Source organism: Amblyomma mixtum, chromosome 8 (genome assembly GCF_055824585.1).
Source record: "Amblyomma mixtum isolate Tamu chromosome 8, ASM5582458v1, whole genome shotgun sequence".
Lineage (NCBI taxonomy): Eukaryota > Metazoa > Arthropoda > Arachnida > Ixodida > Ixodidae > Amblyomma > Amblyomma mixtum.
Genome location: NC_143019.1, coordinates 106,477,360 through 106,497,998, shown reverse-complemented (window position 1 = coordinate 106,497,998; position 20,639 = coordinate 106,477,360). Strand labels below are relative to the sequence as shown.

General features: G+C 49.7%; 1 pseudogene; it reads right to left on the bottom strand.

Annotated features, from left to right (window-relative positions):
• Window positions 1-10,753: 10,753 nt before the first annotated feature.
• LOC149333811 (uncharacterized) lies at window positions 10,754-14,743 on the bottom strand (annotated as a pseudogene).
• Window positions 14,744-20,639: the final 5,896 nt, after the last annotated feature.

Sequence of the window (20,639 nt, the reverse complement as noted above, 5' to 3'; positions counted from 1 at the left end):
GGCCTCCATCGTTTCCCCTCGGCCGAGGTGAGGGAGATGGGCCGGTAGGAGGTGAGCAGCTTCCTCTGTTTGCCCCGTTTGAGGATGGGCACGACAACCGCAGTTTGCCAGGCCTCAGGGAGGGCGCCGCTCGTCCAGACCTCGTGGAATGCCGCGAGGAGAGCCCGGCGCTGCGGGGCATCGAGGTTTCGGAGCATTTGGTATGTGATGCCGTCCTCCCCGGGTGCACTGCCTCGTTTGCGCATCGTGAGTGCAGTTTGCAGCTCCCCGATGGTAAGGGGGTCCTCGCAAAGTGAGTTAATCTGCACCTCAACACGCTGCGAGACGCGGAGCGCGGGGGGAGGAGGCAGCGCCGGTCGTGCTACTGGTGCTTCGGGGATGAATTGGAGCGCCAGGCGCTCAGTCAGCTCTTCGGTGCTGATACCCAGGTGGATGGCTGCGGCGAGAACGGGGTGTCTCGGCAGTTTGGGCTGCAGCATTCCCCGGACGATGCGTCAGGCTCTCGGCTGGTAGCGCGGATCATTGGAAGTATAGCACAGTGCTGCCCAGCTTTGAAGGCGGCGGCGGCGAGCGTGTCGACGGCACACGGCGTCTAGGCGGTTGTACACCGTCTTGTCAGACGGCCGTCGAGTGCGTAACATGCGCCTGTGGGCTTGCCGGCGCGCGGCGCGAAGGTTCAGAAGTTTGATGTCAGGCACGGGAGTGCCGACAGGGACCGTGCATACAGTTGAGGCCTCCCTCGCGCACTGAACCACAGTGTGGAGGAAATCCGCATCGGGTGGGATGGCGGCGCACCTTTCGCGAAATAGTTCCCACCTGGTCACCACGTAAGAGCGCGTGCGTGGGCGCGAGATGACTGGCAGCACTGCGATGGGGTAATGGTCCGACCCATGAGTGTCTGGCGCGCACTGCCACACATAGTCTCGCAAGCAGGCTGGCGAAACAAACGCAATGTCAATTGCCGTAGGGACTCCTGGGGCATTTAGGTATATGGGATCGCCGCGGTTTATGAGGACGAGGCCCGCGGTGAGCGCTGCGTCGTACATGTCCTTGCCGCGCCGATCGCATCGTCGCGAGCCCCATGCAGTGTGGTGGGCGTTCACGTCACCGCACAGAATGCAGTCTCTGGTGAGCCGCTGGGTAAGGCGCGTGAGGACAGTGGGATCGCACTGCATGCCAGGGCGAATGTAAACACTCGCCACCGAGGTGTCGGTGCCCCGAATGCGGACTGTCACTGCGGCACACTCTGTAGAACCGCCGGCGAGGTCCGCGACAACATCGTGCACCACATGTGGGAGTTCGGCGCGCACGTACACAGCCACTCGTGGCTTGCCGACGGGGTGGGAGGGGTTGCGGCACGGGGAATCAATACAGGCCACTGCACCGCACTCCGAAGCACTGCTGTAGCCCACGTAGCCAGGGAGCGAGACGTCCTCTGCGCGGCAGTTGATCTCCTGCAGTGCCAGGACGTCGAAAGGGTGCAGCGGCAGGTGTGCTGCCAGCTCAGCTGATCGGCGGCGCAGCGAGTTACAATTCCACTGCAACACACGCGGCCGAAACGCAGCTGAGCTAGCCATGATTAGTGAGGGCGCATTGCGCGGCCAGAGCCGCTGCACACAACTGCCTGCTGGAGACGTGGGAGGAAGCTCCTCGATGAGCGCCTGAACGGCTGCCGAGAGGGCAGCGATGATGTCACGGGGATCACACGGGGGTGCCGTGGCCGTTGCGGTTGGGGCTAGACCGGTAACCACATCGCGGTATGACCGCTGCACTGAGGGCGCGCTGTTGAGGGCAGATGGGGTGCCGCTCTGGGTGCTAGGATGCGCAGCGAAGTTGTGTGCAGCGTGCGCGCTGGTAGGTGCTGGTGTTTTGGGAACAGGTGAGGACTCTGTTGCGGGTCGGACGAGGCGTCTGGCCTCGAGGCGAGTGATGTGCCTGTCCGAGGTGGCCATGGTGACCGCAACGCGTCGCTCGTGCTGCCAGCGTGGACAGCGAGGCTCACTGGCCGCGTGCATGCCGCCGCAGTTGACGCAGCGTGGCTTGGGAGAATCGCACTCGGATGGGTGAGATGCGGCTCCGCAGCAAAGGCAATGGGGCTGTTCTGTGCAGGCAGCAGTGGCGTGGCCAAGCATACCGCACTGCGTGCACTGTAGCGGGCGTGGGAGGTGGGGACTGACATGGCGCTGAAGCTTTAAGAGCGCAATCTCTGGCGGGGGGCAGAGACCGGCGAAGCGAATAACCAGGTTGTCCCGGTTTCGCCAGCAGCCAAGGACGGGGACGCGACTCTCGATGCCAGCCTCTATGTCTTTGTTAGCAAGAAGTGGCCGGATTCTTTTCGAATAAAGAAAACTGGTTTATTTTAAGACTTAAGGATACAAGAATGAGATAACTGGATTATTGATACGTAGGAGGTTCGGCGGATCTGCAGAGTTGGGAGGGCCTTGCCGACGCGTCTCGTATCGTCGGCGCCTCTCGGTCATCTCCCTTCCCAAGCTGCAGCGGTGGGGCTTATATAGCCTGAGGAACGGTGGCCCCTCAGAACTGGCCAATCCAAAGGCAGCACTTGACGGCAGTCCGAAAGGACCAACCAGCGACCGCGCGGGCCAACCGCTTCAAATTTTGCCACGCGCGGTGGCGTCCGGGGGAGAAGGAAATCGGCGCATCGCTGTCTCGCCTCTTGCGACAGGTCCAGGCGTGTTGCTTGCAGATGCTACTCCTTAGGACTCCGCTGCCGTGAGGCGCAGCATCGTGGATTGTCAAGGGACGCTAGTAGGCGGCATGCAGAATTGGAATCGGGGGGGGTTTCCAGGCATGACAGCGTGTAAGTTATAGGAGTGCTAACACGGCCTTTCCAAAAATTGCGCCTGTCCTCAGGCGCACGTTGTGGATACTAATTCCTCGGTGTCCAGGACGCGTTCCTTGTACCTTCTCAGCTGTCCGATGTTCACGGTTTTCTCGTTTAACTTTCCTGGAATGTGAGGGATCCTATCCTGCTTATGACAGCCATGTTGGGTCCAGTCAATGCTGTTATTTCGAACGGCCCTTCATATCTGGGATCTAATGTAGATCTTGCGCCGATTTCTAGAAGAACGAGATCTCCACACTGGAAATGCGAAGTCTGACGTCTTTCGTTGTAGCGTCTCGTTGTTTCCTCCTGGCTCCTCTCAAGAGAGTTTTTCATGTCCTGGCACCCCTTGGCCATTTCATGGAGTCTTTCTGCGGCGTCAATTTCTTCAAAGGTGGTTCCAATGTTCAGTTCTCCGGGCACCTTCGGGTCGTAACGGTGCATGAGGTAAAATGGACTTTCGTTGCTGAGGCGGTGCTTTGTGACATTGATACCGAACGTCGCCTTAGGCAGTTCCTTTCTCCATGATTGGGAGTTGCTGATGACCTTCCTTAGTACTTGTTTCATTGTTCCCACCATTCTTTCAATCAGTCCGTTTGACTGCGGCCAGTATGGAGGAGAGTTCACGTGCTGAATTCCAAGACTGTGACGAACTTGAGCTGTTTGTTTGTTCACGAAGCCTTTTGCTTGATCCGTGATGACGATGCTGGGCACGCCAAATCGGGGAATCCAGCGGTTAGAAAATCCAAATAGTGCTTCGAGGAGGTGCTTGGCACTGCCACCGCGTCCATATACCTTGTTGAGGTGATCGATGCATACAAGTACATATCCTTCGTTTCCATCCAGGGGGCCCATATGATCAAGAGAAATGACCACATTGGGCTCGCTCGGAATTTCTCACGGGTTCAGGCACCCTTCAGCTCGCGTCGTTCATGAGTTTACGACTTGGCACGTGTCGCATGACTCGATGTAACTGTGGATGTCCTTTGCTATAGATGGCCACCAATACTTTCTTTGCACCAAGGTCTTTGTTTTCTCGCTTCCAAGGTGTCCGTTGTCGTCATGAAACACCGCCATGACACTGCTTCGGAGTGCCGCGGGAACCACAACTCTTCTGCAAATGCGTCCTCTTTCGATAGACCTTTTCAACACAACGCCGTCTGCGACTTCGTAGCTGGAGCTGTTCGTTCCAGCTTCGGCACGGAACTTTTGGCATTTGGGGTCACGCTCTTGAAGTTCGCGTATGCGGCTATGCTTGCTCACGATTACGGCGAGGCAGGTGAGATTGTCGCTGGTCACTTCATTTTCGCTTGGTTCAGCTTCCAGCGTTTGTCTCGAGAGAGCATCAGCAGCAGCATTCTGTCGTCCAGGCCGGTTCTTGACGTCGAAGCGGTATTCCGCGAGATCCAGAGTCCAACGTGCGAACCGGCGGTTCGTCGCTCCCTTCTTCACTAGGTAGGATAGACTGAAGTTGTCTGTGTACACTGAATTGCGGGCCTCCCCGCAGGTAGATGGAAAACTTCTCCGTGATGGCCTAGTGCAGCGCCATACATTCCAGCATGTTTGAGTGTAGACCTCTGTCATGCTTATTCAGTGATCGGCTTGCGTATTCGATCACCCTTTCTTTTCTGTCTTGCGTTTGACTCAGTATCGCTCCGAGCCCTGTCTGAGATGCGTCGACGTGCACTTGCGTTGGGCAGTCCGAACGGAAGTTTGCCAATAGCGGGGGATTCTTAAGTGCGCTCTTGGTTTTGTCCACGATTTCTTGGTGCGCGCTCGTCCAGACGAATGGCCGCCCATGCTGATAGTACCCACCCGCACACAGCCACCAAGGAGGCTCTTTTGACACGCTCAGTTGGTGTAAGTTCGCGGCCTTCTGCTGCCAACCACTTGTTGTACTCACGGCGGAGCAAATCCTTGAATAGCTTGTTGACGCCAACATCTAGGGGCTGCAGCTGCCCCGTCAAACCGCCGGGAATCACAAGCATGTCTGTGTGCTGCTTCTGGAGCTCCGCTTTCACCATTTCGATAATATGGCCTCGGAAGAAATCCAGCTCAAGAAGATTGGGGATGTGAGTTCTAAGTGATGCCCCAGGCCTCAGAAGCCACACCAGACGGTACCACTCCAGCACCATGTCGTCGGTCATGAAGCCCTTCTCGTTCACGCGTACAACACCTTTCAGGAATGCTTCCGATGGCATAGTCTTTCTTTTGAACACAATGTAGGGACAGAGCTTCGTGCCATCTGCCAAACATGACAGCATGACAGTGAACCGAAGCTTCTCATTTCCTGTTGTGAGGAGTTTCACCTCGCGAGCTCCCTTCGTGTTCACCGTCATGTTGTTCGTCATATCGAAGTATACCGGGGTTTGATCAGCATTGCCGATCTGGCTGAGCAAGTATCGTCGCGAGTCGCGAAGTTTGAGGAAGTGCCTATGGAAGGCAAGGACTTTCTTCTTGTATGCGGCAGGCAGCTTCTGGCACACGCTTGTATGCCGACGAAAAGAGAAACCAGCCCTTTTCATAAATTTAGATGCCCAAGGCCTGCTGGCTTTGAATTCTGTTCTCGGAATTCCCGCTTCCGCAGCGAAGACGCGGGCTTGTTCTGTGATCATTTTGCATGTCACTGGAAGAGACCGATCCCATATCTGAGTGACATAAGTTGCGAGCTTGGCTTCCAGCTCTGGAAAACGTCCCGACTTCGGCCCGCGGAAACCTCTTCGCTTAGCGTCACAGCTGACAATCTTTGTCTTGCTGCCATCGCCACTCCTGCACGGCCCGTTCAGACACGTCAGAAGTTTCGGCCAGCCGCGCCGTTGTTGGTCTCTTCTGCGTAAATAATCACCGCCGTCTTGAACGCTGCCGTGAAAGAGCGCCGGATGCCTTTCGGAGCTTGAGAGCTCATGACGATGCAGCTTGTGGCTGGGCACTGAAGTAAGAAACACAAAGGAACAAAGCGACCGAAGGAACGATGCCTAACGCTTCAACACAGCGTGATCAGCCGGCTCTTCCATCAACCATCGACACTCCCCGGAAAAGCCGCTGTCCCAATTGCGGTGGCTCTTCCGGGGAGTGTTGATGGTTGATGGAAGAGCCGCCCTGTTTCATCAACTATCGACACTCCTGTGAGTGCGGCACAGAAAAGATTTATGAGCGCAGTGCGTGAAGCGAGAGTTAAAAAAATGGGAACTTCTGGTAAAGAAGCTCGCAGAATTGCTGAATGCAACGCCTAGGGTCGTATAGCAAACACAAACTTGTAACCCCGCCAAAGCATCCGCGATTGGAACAGCTTTCCTTACATCAACTATAGACACTCCTGTGAATGTGGCGTAAATAGGGATTTATGAGTTGTAACGAAAAAAACCAGCGGAAGGAGACAGACGCAGAGAGGGACACAGGATGACGTTGGCCCTGTGTCTGCATCATTCCGCTGGTTTTTTTCGTTAGAACTACGTACTAACTGGCCCAGCTCTCTACCTTATGGAATTTATGAGCGCAGTGCGCAGAGTGAAAGTTAAACAAAAAATTAAACATTCTGTTAAAGAAGCGCGCGGAATTGCCGAATGCAACGCCTAGAGTCGTATAGCAAACACAAACTTGTAACCCTGTCGTAGCGTCCACGATACTGGTTTATGGTTTATGGGGGTTTTACGTCCCAAAGCGACTGAGGCTATGAGAGACGCTGTAGTGAAGGGCTCCAGAAATTTCGACCACCTGGGGTTCTTTAACGTGCACTGACATCGCACAGTACACGGGCCTCTAGAATTTCTCCTCCAAAGAAATTCCAGCCGCCGCGGCTGGGATCGAACCCGCGTCTTTTGGGTCAGCAGCCGAGCACCATAACCACTGAGCGTCCACGATACATCGTTTTTCTTACTTTTATTGGCAGCTTGATTACGATTGTAAGTCGACCCCCCCCCCACTTCGGATTTTGAAATTATAAAAAAACAGGTCGACTTACAATCGTGTAAATGCGGTACTGCAGCATCCTTGCCAGCTATGTCAGCTAAAAGCACTGAAAAAACCAAATGAATTGAGAAATATAATTCACAATTGTGGGCATCAGAAGATGTCAACAAAAAGATACTTTTGTAGCCTTCTATGAACACTTTGCTTTTTGTATTTCGTGCATGACACCAAATGGCACTGCAACATTTAGTGTTCAGACGGACCATGGAACGGTGGAAAAAAAGTTATGAGGTGAGCAGTGCACGCAGCTGCCTATGAGTTCACACAGTTCCGTAGCCAACAGCTGACACATGCCAAAAGTGAGGAGAGTGGAGACGTGAGGAGAGTGCACCGCCGGTTTCCTTTGGGAGCAGCAGCTGAAGAGGAGTACACATGAGAGTAGTGGACATCTGACTCCCGCACTTCCCTCACGGTTATGTGACTGCATGTGTCAAACTCGCGTTATTTGTCGATTATTGTATATGCTTCAGCCCTTTCACTGCCACTCCCGAGATAACTCTGGCTACCACATATGCACACCCCCTGCCTCACCCGAGTTAACTCGTTTTGGCTTTTTAACTCACCCGCTGCCGCTCCCGATAATACTCGTGTAAAAATAAACAATGCAAACATGTAGCGCCATCTATGGAGAGACTCCGTAAATTCATAGATCTTGTAGGGTAAATTTTAAACAACAGATGGCGCCCATGTTTCCACATCCGAGTCACTTCGTTTTGGTCTCCGCACAGCAGCCATGTGAGGCAGTGTGCCACACTCGTCCGCGCTTTGACGGACGAAGAAATTCAAAACTGCTTGTGAATTCGGAGTCCAATGATAATGAGAACGAGGAAGGAGCCCACCTAAGTGCCTTGTCGAGTGATGACAGCGGTGAAGTCCCCCTGCCACCGAAAAATCCGCGTAAGAAGAGGAAATGCGACAGGCCAGATTGGTGCTGGAAGATTTGATTCATTACAACTAATATCTATGAGATTATCCTGAATAAACATGTCTACATGTCCTGCAGAGCATTTTAGTGCGTTACTAGCAAAAAATTTGGAGGAAACTAACATGCAAAAAAAACTCGGCAGGGTGTGTGCAAATGTGAGTAAAAAACCTGGCAGTGAAAGGGTTAAATATATGCCTTAAATTTTCACAGTGCACCATCAGCATACTAAAATTTCATTGTTTCGTTTATGGAAACATTTCTGAGCTTTTGTGGCTTCGAGTAACATCTGTTTAGCGTAAATGCTTGCTGCGTGAATTCTCTAGCATTTATTTCTAGTTTTGATTTGCCTTCTGCTTTAAAGTCTCCAGTTGAAACCTGCAGGACACGAAACCCGCATGTACCGAAACGTTGCAGGCTCTTCTCAGCTGTGCTCAGTTTACTGCTAACAAATTAAAAAAAAAGGACTGGCGGTTTGCATGGCTAAGCACGAAATATTGTGTGAAAGCACAGATTTTGCTGGTGGACACCACCGCCACATACCTCAAAGTGTGATTGAGGTGTCCACTGACCCAGGGGGCCAGTTATGCGCCTTTCCTTAAAATCAACGGGGTCTAAACTTTGCACTGCTTTTTGATGAAAGTAAAGGCGCATGACTGCCTCGATTTGTAGTTGGATGTCACCGCCTACACACAGCGCGACTGAGGTGTCCACTGACCCATTGAGCCATTTACATTTGCTACCAGAGGCTTCACATAGACACACACGGGGAGTGCGGCTAGATGAGCTTTGCCACTAAAAAGGGCAAATGCCAGCCTTGCTGATGGGCAAAGCTGCACCGAAGGCCTGTTACACTTATACTTTTCGAAAATGAAGGAAACAACAAGCTGCATACCATAAAGCCCATTTTAAAAGAATGGAAATCATGCTGCCATAAAGAGCGTTTTATCGAAGTAATTTTATGTCGTTTACGCATAGGTCACACACACATCACCCATAGCTTCTTATTAACAAAAAAAGCCAAACCTGTGTGTGAAATGTGTGGTGAGGAGCTCACGGTAAATCACATTTTAATTTCTTGTTCGCATCTCGAAGAACTTAGAAAAAAATTTTTTTACGGTATTTTACAATGAACACATTACATTTCATCCCGCATTGCTTTTAGGCAAGCAAACACTTGTCGAGTTTTCACTTGTTTGTAAGTTTCTAAAGAAAGCCAATGTTTTAAACCTATTATAATGTAACCTCTGTACACTTGACATAACATCATCTAACCTTGTGTTTGGCGCATGATAGCCATAGTTGCTTATGCTCCATAAAACCCCATATAACTAACTTATCCTCTTCATCTGATGTCACGCTTGTTTGGTCCATTTTTATGAAGCACTAAAATATGTTATGTGTCTTGCGCCTCGGCACTCAGTTCCTTACAAGGTACTGCCTCTCCCTGTCTTTTACGCTTCTGAACTTTCCGCTGACGAAGGCGCTTGGTGGGACGCCCTTTGGCTTTGTCAATGGGAAGTTTAATGGCACATCCTTCTTCAGTCACTTTTTCCGCCACTTCCTTTGTGACTGTTTTTTCTAATGTACTATGATCGCTTTTGGGTGCTCCCTCATCTTCACTGCTGCCATCGGAATCCATAGAACCGTACATTTTTTCTGCCTCGCTTCCCTTCAGCCGTGCCGTGTTTGTCGTCAAGAATCCTTAAGGGCGACCCACTTGGAGCGTACTTGCGCTGTGGATTTTGAGCGGCGCGGCGGAACACTGACGCACCGCCGCCGTGCCGCACCACAAGAGGCGGAAAACGGGTGGCTGCTGCCTAACCGCTGCGACCAAAAATTTCAGTGTTGCTAGTAATGGCGTCTGTCAATTCTCGATAAAATGTCGACAAAATGTTTTCCATTTGCGACGAATGAATTATTTATTCAATGGCCGCAGCAAAGAGTAGTTATTTTTAATGATTAACGTTGATCTGACCGTTATTGTTTTTTCAGGTATTTTTTTTGTTAGTTATCAGAGAACATGAAAGGCTTATTTGTTTCGACAATTCTAATTTATTCTACACTGTACTTTGTCAGTGCAGTGAGCAGATCGATTTCGATCTGTGGCCACACACTTTTCGGGCATGCTCGCATTCTTTTTGCTATCAGTTGGCCAAAAACTGCAGGTTCATCTTCATCTGTCTGTAGAATTCCTTCAAGCTTTTTTATTTCGATTTGGTTGCGTGTTCTTTTTGCTCTTTTTTGTGAGCGTGGTGGGTTTTGCAGTGGGCTGCAATTTTCATTTGTGGTAGCAGCAACTGTTTTGTCGTGCATGGCACCATCCACGGTGTCCTCAGGCAAAGTGGGGTCGTAGTCTGTAAAGTGCGAAGAGAACAAAAAGCAACCTGTAGTCTTTATCAAACTGTGCTGCACATGCTACATGCTTCATTAGGCATTGCAAATATATTTTTGGCACACTTTTAGCAGTGCACACAGCTCATTCTTTCTATAAGACTACTCAGAAGTCATTTAGAAGCTGCTGAGTGCAATGTCTATGCTGTTGCACTCGTGGCAGCTCAGATGGAGTGCCTTACCAGTGTTCTCATTGTAGGCTGTCAATAATAGCCCTTCAGCTGTTGCTTCCGCTGTGTCCCTACTTTGTCCGAAGTTACTTCTTGTGCTAATTTTAGGCAGGGAAAAACAGTGTTGTTCAGCCAAACATCTGTTCACGGACTACAACAAACATTCTTTATAATGCACTCTCGCTTTTATCTACCAATAAAAATTCAATGTTTTGTTCAGCTCTATCATCAGAAAAAGTTAAGTTCTTTGTTGATAAAACTACTAAACCTGACAACAGGGGCAATCAACTATATATTGCCAGTCTTTCCTTATGCATATGTACAGATTTGTTGAAGAAAAAGGCACAAACCTGCCCACTTCCACCTGGTCTTTTAAGAACATCAGTGACCAAAAATATGGCCATCTGATGTCCTGGCAGTGACTGGTGCCAGAACCACTTGCTGCCCTGCCTTTCATTTTTTATACTTCTTTGTGAACGTGTCCCTGGGAGTCTTAAACCTAGCCTGTGGATTTGAGCCTGAAATAAAGGAAAGCCAACAGCAATAAATAGACATATATGCCACGCATGGTCCAACAGTGCCACCGCTCAGGTGTTAGCACCTGCTGCTGGGTACCATGTCGGCCCGAGTTTACAGGCCGAGCGCTCCAAATGTAAATGTAGTGCACGTAAACGAAGACATATTCTGTACTACAGAGAAACTTGTGAGCATTTCTAATGCAAGCTCACATGCTCACACAGTGGCGCAGATGCACCATATCACACACACCGGCCGTTTCTCCAGCTCATCGCTCGGTCAACACTGACGCTGTTTGAAGCTGACACACAAAAGATTTCGAACCCGCAGACACGCCGCGTTAGTTTTTCAACGTTTTTGGGGCAGGAACTGCCTCGCATTCCTGACGGCTGCGACGTTGGAATCTGCCCAGCTTTGCGGGGGAATGTGCACTTCGTCGCGACATCGTCCCCGACTTCTGAAGAAGGTGCCCACCACCATCGGTCGTTTACGGGAACGAAAACAATAACAATGACGTTCCTTTTCGCCTCTATTTTTCTGTTTGAATCTACCAGTAAATTGAAGTCCTAGCTACGCAGCATACTCGCTGCAGTACTTTACGCTACCTTGCAATCGCTTTCGCCACTGCAAAGAGATACATTTATACACTCCAAACAACAACGCTGCAAAAAAAAAAAGTCTCCTGAACAGTGCTTATTGCGATTTGCTTTCAAATGTAGCGAGCAATGATATAGTGTGGTTCACCGGGCACCGACAGTTCGCGCCTATGTAAACGCCGTACGTGTAGGTCCGGGCACTGCGAAGATAAAATGGTATATCAGGTGGCAACTCGTCATTTAGTTTAGGCATCCATTATTAGTTGTCATTTTTTTTTCATTTCAATCCATAATGAAAGGTATCGGCGCGGCTTGACATACATGCCGCAGCCCCTATGTACTGCCCGCTCTGATGTCAACAAAAAACACCTGCCTGTCGGCGAGGGCGTCGTGGTGATCGTTTGCTTACCTTCAGGGTCCTCTCCTATCTCTGCTTCAACTTCCTGCCACATGGTGACATTCCTTCTGCTGTCCTTGTATGCGGCGTGCGAAGAATTCCATAAAGCCGGTCTCATCTGCACAGCTGAGATAAGGTTGTCGTTGTACGCGATGCGCGCAGCTTTCGTCGCCATGTTGAACTGGCTAGGAGAGTCAAATGTAGCGGGCGGAAGTAAGGTGCGGTCGCACCCTGATTGGTCAGAGCGGACAGCTCACGTCGGCCGCTTCCGGCCAGCGGCTGACTGCCGGGCGCAAGTATCTGGCCTGGCTTGATCGACGGCGTCCAGCCGCCCGGCGGCCTGCGTCCGGCCGGCGGCGCCCAGACGCCAGTTTTCCGCAAGAAAAACTCTCCATGTGGGTGGCCCTTTAATCGCCTTGCAAAGGTTTCGAGCTTGCAGCAAGCCAAAGTGCCAGCAGTGGCCTTTAGTGTCTGCATGGCAAAATTGTACCGCTGATTTCGATTCATTTTTTCAAAGCTTGGTCCAGGCATTGAGAGGATGTCAAGATGCTCTGTGGCCCCATGGTATTTTAACGCGATAGCGTTAAGGGCCCTGTGTCGAAGAAAAGCCGGTGTCATCATCGGCGTCGGCCGGGAGCAAAAAATTCCAGGAGCATTAAGAAAAAAACCCGAATAGGAAATTTGTCGAGTTGGGGAATCGAACCAGGGCCTCCGCAATGCGAGACGAGCACGCTAACCACTCCGTCACGCCAGCTCGACGGTTTGGAATGAACAAAGGCGCGTCTAGTGAATGTTGTGTTGACTTAGAAGTGTGTGTTAGAGATATGTACTATCAGCGTCAATTGAAACGCAAACAAGCCAAATGAAACGCGAACAGCAAAACTTGCAGATATTATACTAGGGAGGCAAAATACATGAGCAGTTGATTGTCACATCGAAGCCGAAAAGACCGCTCTTCTGAAATGTTAATAGCCCACGCCTGTATTTCACCTCCAGCCTCTAATATGCTTGATTTTTTGTGCTCGCGTTTCAGGTGTTTTGTTCGCATTTCATTTGACGCTGATAGTACTGTGGTGTATATTAGTAATAATGAGCATGGAAATTACAGAAGTCTTAGGAAGTAGTAAAGGAGTAGTAGTAGTAGTAGTAGTAGTAGTAGTAGTAGTAGTAGTAGTAGTACAAGTAATACTTTACAGAAGGAAGTAGCAAAGTACGTTTCCACTTCTTTTCCTCTCCGCTTGGCGCGCACATAGCGCCATCAGGCAGCGCCCACTAAAACCACTCCCTCATCCTCCTCCTTGCAATGTACGCCATTGCCCCAACAGATAGCGCGCTGGCAGCACTTCCCGCTTGTCTCTTTCGGGCGCAGTGGGGCCGGGCGGGGATGCAGGAATCACGCGTTAAGGGGCGAACGCAAGTCACATCCAAGAAGTGTTCACCACGAAGCTTGTGTCTTGCTGCCCTTTCGTTAGGCACGGAAGCTATGCTGGTGTTCGTGTCATCAGGTTTGTCGAGAACGATATGTCGACGAACTACGCCTGCAACTTGAGTTCTGCGTGTTTCCCATTACGCTATCGCGTCATACCCTCAAGGTGGAGCTTGAATGTTCCCTCCAATTTCTTAATTGTTGGCTTGCTCATTTGATGACACGAAGTCACTCTGATATCATTTAAAACCAGCGCTTTCGAACTGCCTGTTGGAGGTCCGGCTGAACATCAAACTTTACGCGAACGGCCAAGAAATGGCGACGTAGTAGGCCCATCTTGGAAAAGAAAGTGCAGTCACGTACTTGTTATTCTAGTGATATGTGATGCCAGCTATCACCGGTTGTAGAAGCCACAGCATACTGTTTTTCAGACGTCTGTTTCACTTCCGCGTCACTATCTTCAGCTTTGGCTAGCTGTTTCCTGATCACTAAGCAAGCATATGGTGTCAACATTTTTGAACACAGTTCTTGAACTACTTTCATGTGGTTCTAAAACTGGCAAGTTTTGAGCAGGGTTACTGAGCGGTCTGCTTTTTGTTGCATTATGGTTGCTAAATTCAGTAATCTGCTAAAGGTATCATGAAGCTTTGTAGACGATGAGAGGGCTGTTTTTATGAAACCATTCTCTACTCGGTTAGTTGTGTTTGCTTCACAGGTAAACTCTTGGTCACAGATGTAACGGGCCCACATGTTCTTTTCTTCATAGAGTTCCAGTTCTTCATGTATTGCACAGGTTCTTTACTAGCAGACCTTTCAAACTCGCGTCTTGCTTCATCATACTTGTTTGCTGTTGGTGCATGCAACATTTGGTTGAATACCTCCATCATAAGTTCTCGCTCTTCGACAGACCTTGCAAATTGGCTGTCTGCCGTTCTGAATGCCTTTACAACATGAAATCGGTACAGTTGTACAGATGGCACACTAGGAAAAGTGCTCTGAATTGCACTGATTTCTGAAAAATCATTGTCTATGATTATTACATGTCTTTTCGGAACACGGGTTTTCCTTGATGAAAAGCTCCAACATTTTGGAGACATGGTGACACTGTTCAGAAGCAACAAAAGCATATACGACCACCTGGCTGTCTCCACAACCATCTTGTACTAGCAAAAGAAAAAGTGGCATCTTAAGTTTGTTGGTTCTGTAAGTTGCATCTAGTAAACACTAAATGCAGACACTAAACCTGACCACTCGTCAGCGGTTACCAGCACTGTTGTAAGTTGGAGGTCATGTGAGTTCGTTCCATGAGTTGAGTTGAGTCTATGCACATAGCTTTTTTACCATTCTTCTTTTCTGCCGTTGGAGTGGAGGTAGGCACAAGTAATTCCTGACCACTCGTCAGCGGTTACCAGCACTGTTGTAAGGTGGAGGTCATGTGAGTTCGTGCCGTAGTGTGCACAGCTTTCTTGCTCTATTTGAGCTGCATTCTCTTTTTGAGTGTTGGTCATGTGGCCAATTGTGTTATGGCCAAGCGTATTATGCGAAGCATCGAGGTGAAATTCCTCCCAAAACAGCAAGGGCATCCGGAGCTTCTTTAGTGGTACGCTGTGCCGGACGCCTCGTCAGTCGCACTAAGGGCATTGGTGATAATTTCTGCGTCAGTCAACTAACCGGCTACAGTAACGCCGTCATCAATGCCAAAATAGTCGGTAAGCTGTACTTTAGTGGGAAGCAGGGCAATGAGTGCCCTATTGTCTTCATCCTTGTCAGGCGCTGCGACCTCCGGGCTTTCAGGCAGCTTCGGTTACACAAATCCACTCTGCCTGAAGCAGTTGGCCACTACTGCTGCCGGCATGTTAGACCACGCGTGTGCCAAAATGTGGATTGCGCTCAGGAGTGGTACATTGTAGGGTTGTTGTCACTCTAGGCAGAGCAGCGTATGCTCCAAAACTTGCTTCCGGTATTTTTCTTCACGTACTGGATGATGCCTTGATGCGTCGGCTATAGCGCAGTGGTCGTGTTCAACGGTAGAAATACCAGTCTGATCACCTGCAGATCAGAAACGCTGCATTGTGCGGAGCAGTTGTCCACCACTAGGAGCACCTTACGTTTCTTGGTCCTAAATCGACGGTCCAGCTCTTGTAGCCAGGAATGAAATATTTCAGAAGTCATCCATGCCTTCCTATTTAAGCGCTAGTTGACTGGAAGTGGTTGATATTATAAAAACATCTAGGTTAAGCCTTCCCGATGACAAGAAGAGGAAGGCGCTCTGTGCGTGTCATGTTGGCCGCTGAAGCATGGTCACACGCTGCTTGCTCCTTTTCCTTCCGTTACAAGGGTCCTCCTTGAAGGTAATCATCTTATCCAGCAGCACTTTATAAAATAGTGCTGTCCCGTCCGCATTGAACTCATCGTTTGGGTTGTAGGCTGCGATGTGTTCCTGAAGTTGGATGTTCTGCCAGTCCCTGACTTCTTCGTCAACCGCACCTCTCTCCCCGCACACTTTTGAATATCAGTACATGTCTTTCCTTAAACCACGCAAGCCAGGCTTCCGGTGCTTTGAAGGAATCAATGTCCATGCGGAGGGCGTAGCTTTCTGCTTGCGTGCAGATTAATGGCCCACTTAGTGGGAGCCGCTCGTCCCTTGCGGTCCCAATCCACCGCAACAACGCATGTTTCAATTGAGGGTGGGCTGTGGGTTGCATACGCTTGCGAGTTGAATGAAACTTTTCGTTTTGGAAAGCTTCTAAGATTTGTGCCTCATTTTTCACACAAGTTCCCAGGGTGCTTCACTTTACGTCGAACCGGCGCATCACCTTTTCACGGGAGACTCCTTGCTTAGCGCCTTCAGAATTTCCACCTTTTGGACCAAGTCTTTGGCCGCTTACTTAGCCCACTTAGCATGTGTCGCCATCAAGGTGGAACGAAATGCCACAACAGCACCACAAGCACGCGCACACACGCGTGCACGTGCTCCACCACAACCGAACACTGAACGTGCCAGGAGGGCTAATTTCCACGTGGAAAGCTGCAGAATGGCTCCTTCTCTAGTGTGGAGGAACGAAAGAACTAAAGAGGCTAAAAGAACTGTTCTGAGCGCGAAGAGCCTAAGACCTGCGAAGGAGCAGCTTTCTTTTTTTCTTTGTGCAGTTCAACCCATCAGAGTGTTTCCCAGGTCTGACTTCACCCACCTGTTCTTAGAAATCCCTAATTCCCTTCCCCTAGCTACATTTGTTTGTGTTGTTTGTCCAGCTGAAATATTTTTTGAGTAGGTTTCAAAACAATGCTTATAATTCTTATCGAAAGTTTTTATAGTTTTGCTTTTATGGGAATCTAATTCGGTCTTTTATTTGTGCATGATCACATGACTCCATTGTTTCGCAGACTTGTCAGTTTTCTACCGTTGCATCGTGCGAGCGGTGCGAGCGTCGTCACTGCGTTTGAGCAATAGCATTTCGCATGCTTTCGCACTTGCCAGCACTGTCAAAGATGAGGTCACCGTCTTCATCATTTTCGACCTCTTCTTGCTGGGGTAGGGGCTCTAGGTCTTAAAAGAAGTCCCTCTCTTCGTTGCACATGTTGTGCGGCACACATGCCGCCATTACGATGAGGCCTCGTTGATGCCTCTTGCGGATGGATGCCGCTTGTGGCGTCCATAATGTACAGCCTTCTAAAACATTGCTTAAGCAGTCCAAATGAATTTTCCATTACGACCTTTTGCTGCGAGTGCACCTTATTGAACTTATTCTTCCACGAAGGAAGGCTTCGCCCATTGTCCCAGTATGAAGCCAAAAGCCAACGTAGTAGCGGATATGCCGAGTCACCAAGCAAGTATCCATTACTGCATTTCTGAGGACAGTCTTCAAACAGAGGACTTTCTTGAAATACCTTAGCATCATGGGCCGACCCTGGAAACCCAATGAACACATTAATGAACCTATTGCGATCGTCGCACATGCCCTGCAGTATTATCGGCGGCCACTTTTTACGGTTGTGGTATGATTGCGGCGACTCTGCGGGCCTGTTGATCTTGACATGGCAGCCGTCCGCGCAGCCGATTGTGTTGCGTGGTCCCTTGCCGCCGGTTTCCGCCAAGAAGGCAGCCTTGATGCGCTCCTGCTGACGCTGGTCAGGCCAGGCGATCACGGATGTACTAATGCTGTTCAAAAAGTCCAGCACTCTATCAACGCAAGCACTTACTGCCGAGACTGCCACTTTAAATCGGTCGGCCAGCGAATACATGCTTTTCTGGTGCCCGAGGTAGCCTAGAGAGATAAGACAAGTCTTTTCGGCACTCACTTGAGGACGACCTCCTGTAGAGTCTGGAAAAAACTGCGACACTTCGAAAGAACTTACAACAGTTTCAAAGGTGCTACGAGACAGGCGAAACAAACGCTTGAACTCAAAGTCATAATATCGCCCTACGGCTTCTTCGCAGTGACGAGGCATGCAGTTCCTCGTCACTGCCACTGCAGTAAGTTCCTCTTCGTCACTGCTGTCGGAGCCTACAAGCTCCATAGCTGTTTGTATAACCGTTGGCAGCAGGTCGCGGTCCACTTTCTTTTCCTTCATAGCTCAGAGAACACACGGCATACAAGTGCACTGCACGTGCTCGGGCCGGTACATGGTTTGTTTTGCCGGGCCTGGGCCGGGCCCGGGCCTGAAGTTGCGGGCCCAGGCCGGGCTCGGGCTTAAAGCTGCGGACCTGAGTCAGGCTTGGGTCCATACAGAAACGGCTGGTGTCCGACTATTCACTCACTATTGCAGAGTTAAGTACACAACTGCGGCATTGGAGCAGCGACATGGATGAGCTATGGGCCATGGTACGCGCTGAGAAAAAAACTAAGCTTTGTTCATTGACTTATCTATTTCCTTATTTCCACGCCGCGGTGGTTTAGTGGTCAAGGCGCTTGATTACTGAGCCGGGGAACGACGGTTTGCTCCTAACCTCGGCGGCCGCATTTCTATTTAGGCGGCAAGCATGACAGCCATGTATTTTGTAGTATTATTGCTCGTTGAAGAAATTCAGGTGGTTGAAATTATCCGGAGCCCTCTGCTTCGGTGTCTCTGACAGCGTGACTCCCCTTGGGCCCTTAAGCACCAAAAACATAGCTTTTATTTTATAGCTATATTTTTCTCATGGGGTAAAATTCAAAAACTAAAGCGCGTTCGGTTTTCTTTTTGATCACCTGACCGGAACGTCTCGTAAATGAAATAGCCAGAAAATCTCGCGAGAGTTTGTAAATCTCATCTCATAAGTCTATCCCTCCTCACTTCATCCTGATTGTCATGGCAAGTGTTGTCACGCGGTTCGCGCGCTATCTTCTGTTCCACCAATAAGAGTAAAATTCAACCGGTCTTAATTGGCAATTGATCGTTCGTCATCCCAAAACATGCTTATACACTAATAAAATGCATTCGGGAAGAACATATTAGTTTAGGACGCTTATAGTCTTCAAAACACACACCGTGAAATACTAATGCCTTTCAGCATTTCGTTTCTGCTGAAAGGCGACCAGTTCGGCTATGAGTTCAGCCTCTGAGATTGCGTCCACTAAAAAAATGTCACCCACTGCTTGCTTTAATGTTTATACATCCGGGCGGCAAAATATAACTGATTAAAATCATGGGGGAATGCAAAGTAGTCTACTGCGCGCGTATGCAGCCCTTTTTGTTTGGCTCTCGGAACTCCCCGAATTTATCATTGCGCACCTACACGAGATCACTGTCCAAAAGACGGGCCTGCCGAGCACAACTCTTAATCACTTCCTTCTGGGTTAAAAATAACCAACTTTCTGCAAGCCAAACTGTGGTTTCAGAACCTTTGTCGGCCAGTTTCTTATCGGTCCAGTAGCAGTCTACTTGCTCGAGTGAGCGGTATACCTCAAGCGTTACTCTGAAACGGGCCGGGCCCGGGCTGGGCCTCACTTTGGGATTCACGGGCCGGGCCGGGCTCGCTACAGCGATAATTTAGCGGGCCTGGGCCGGGCCCGAGCTTGGAAGCCGTGGGCCTGGGCTGGGCTTGGGCCTCAGATTGAGGCCCGTGCAGTGCTCTACGGCATACAATAACAGGCATGACAAGTGTGCGCGTGCGTTGCAAATGAAGCAGAAGACTTGCACGAGTTCTGTACTTTAACACTTGTTTCTGTTTGGCACTAGTGTCACGCTACGCCTGCACGTCTGAACTGGCGCCGCATGAGTGTAGCACTTGCTGTGCACTGCATGAACTAGTGTAGATCGTGCAGGGTGTATCGAACGGACTTTACTCTAGTAAAGTGAGAGCTTGGTAGGCATAATGGAGCAAGGAAGGTCATTTTGGCTACCTATTTTTAACTATTATGGTTGTGGGTGACGAAAGTCACTTCTTGCAAATTTTTCCAACACTTAAAGCATCCATTAGAAATGCAGTATATTACCAGAAGATTTTTCATTAGCACTGTTGTCATACTTCATGGTGCTTAGTCTTAAAAACAGGGAGCTAGTGTAATTGCACTTCCCCAATGCCGTGAGGTGACTGAACGACACGGTGACTCTTCGAGGGCATGCCAGTGATAGGCAATGGTGTAGCGGGACACATCACCAAAGAATGTCACCTCATGTAATTACTTCTTAAGAGTTTGACAAGTGTGTATGGTATACTGCATCCCCTTCAGTGCACCAAGCAATAATTAGAATGCTTGCAAGAGTATAGCTGCTATGTTACCAAAGGCTTTGAAAGTATGCCAGCCACCTGGATATTGGCCTTGAAGGATAACGGCATTGCTGTAACTGTAGGTGGACACCTCAATTCACAGACTCTATAAAAAAAACAAAGGTTGACTGGCGTAGGAAAGTTTGGGCTCTGAGAACACCAAGGGGACTGTGTCACTGTCTGCTCGCCTTCACTTTTATCAGGACAGTTTGCAAGTTCACTGTCATGTGGAGGTGTTGAACTTTTTCTCCACGACTATTTGTTTTTCCGTGCACAAGCATTGTTGTAAAGCACCACTATATTTCTCTCATCTTCCTTGTACAGTCCTCGGCACGAGCGCGTCTGTTTAAAGCGCTAGAACGCCACCCGATGAGACAAAGAAAGTGAAAGTTTTGGACGTGTACTCGGTTGTGAAAAACATGCGGGCACTAGACCAAAGGTGCGTTGGCATACTATTTGTCCTGTCAACTGCACTGTAGAAGGTACAGAGCAGCTGAGCCAATTTTCCCCTTTATTGTTCATCGGCACACCGCTACAGCGCTCTGCAGGCTTGCTGACTGCGCTTGCCTTTCTGTGAAAGGCGCGCAACAGTTAAGGCAAGCATGAATCGGTACTCACGTCTGGGTTCAAGATGCCTACACATGGCATCCAAGATGCCTACACATGGCATCCGCTCAAACGCAGCTGTCAACTTGCGGTTAAAAAAGCGACGG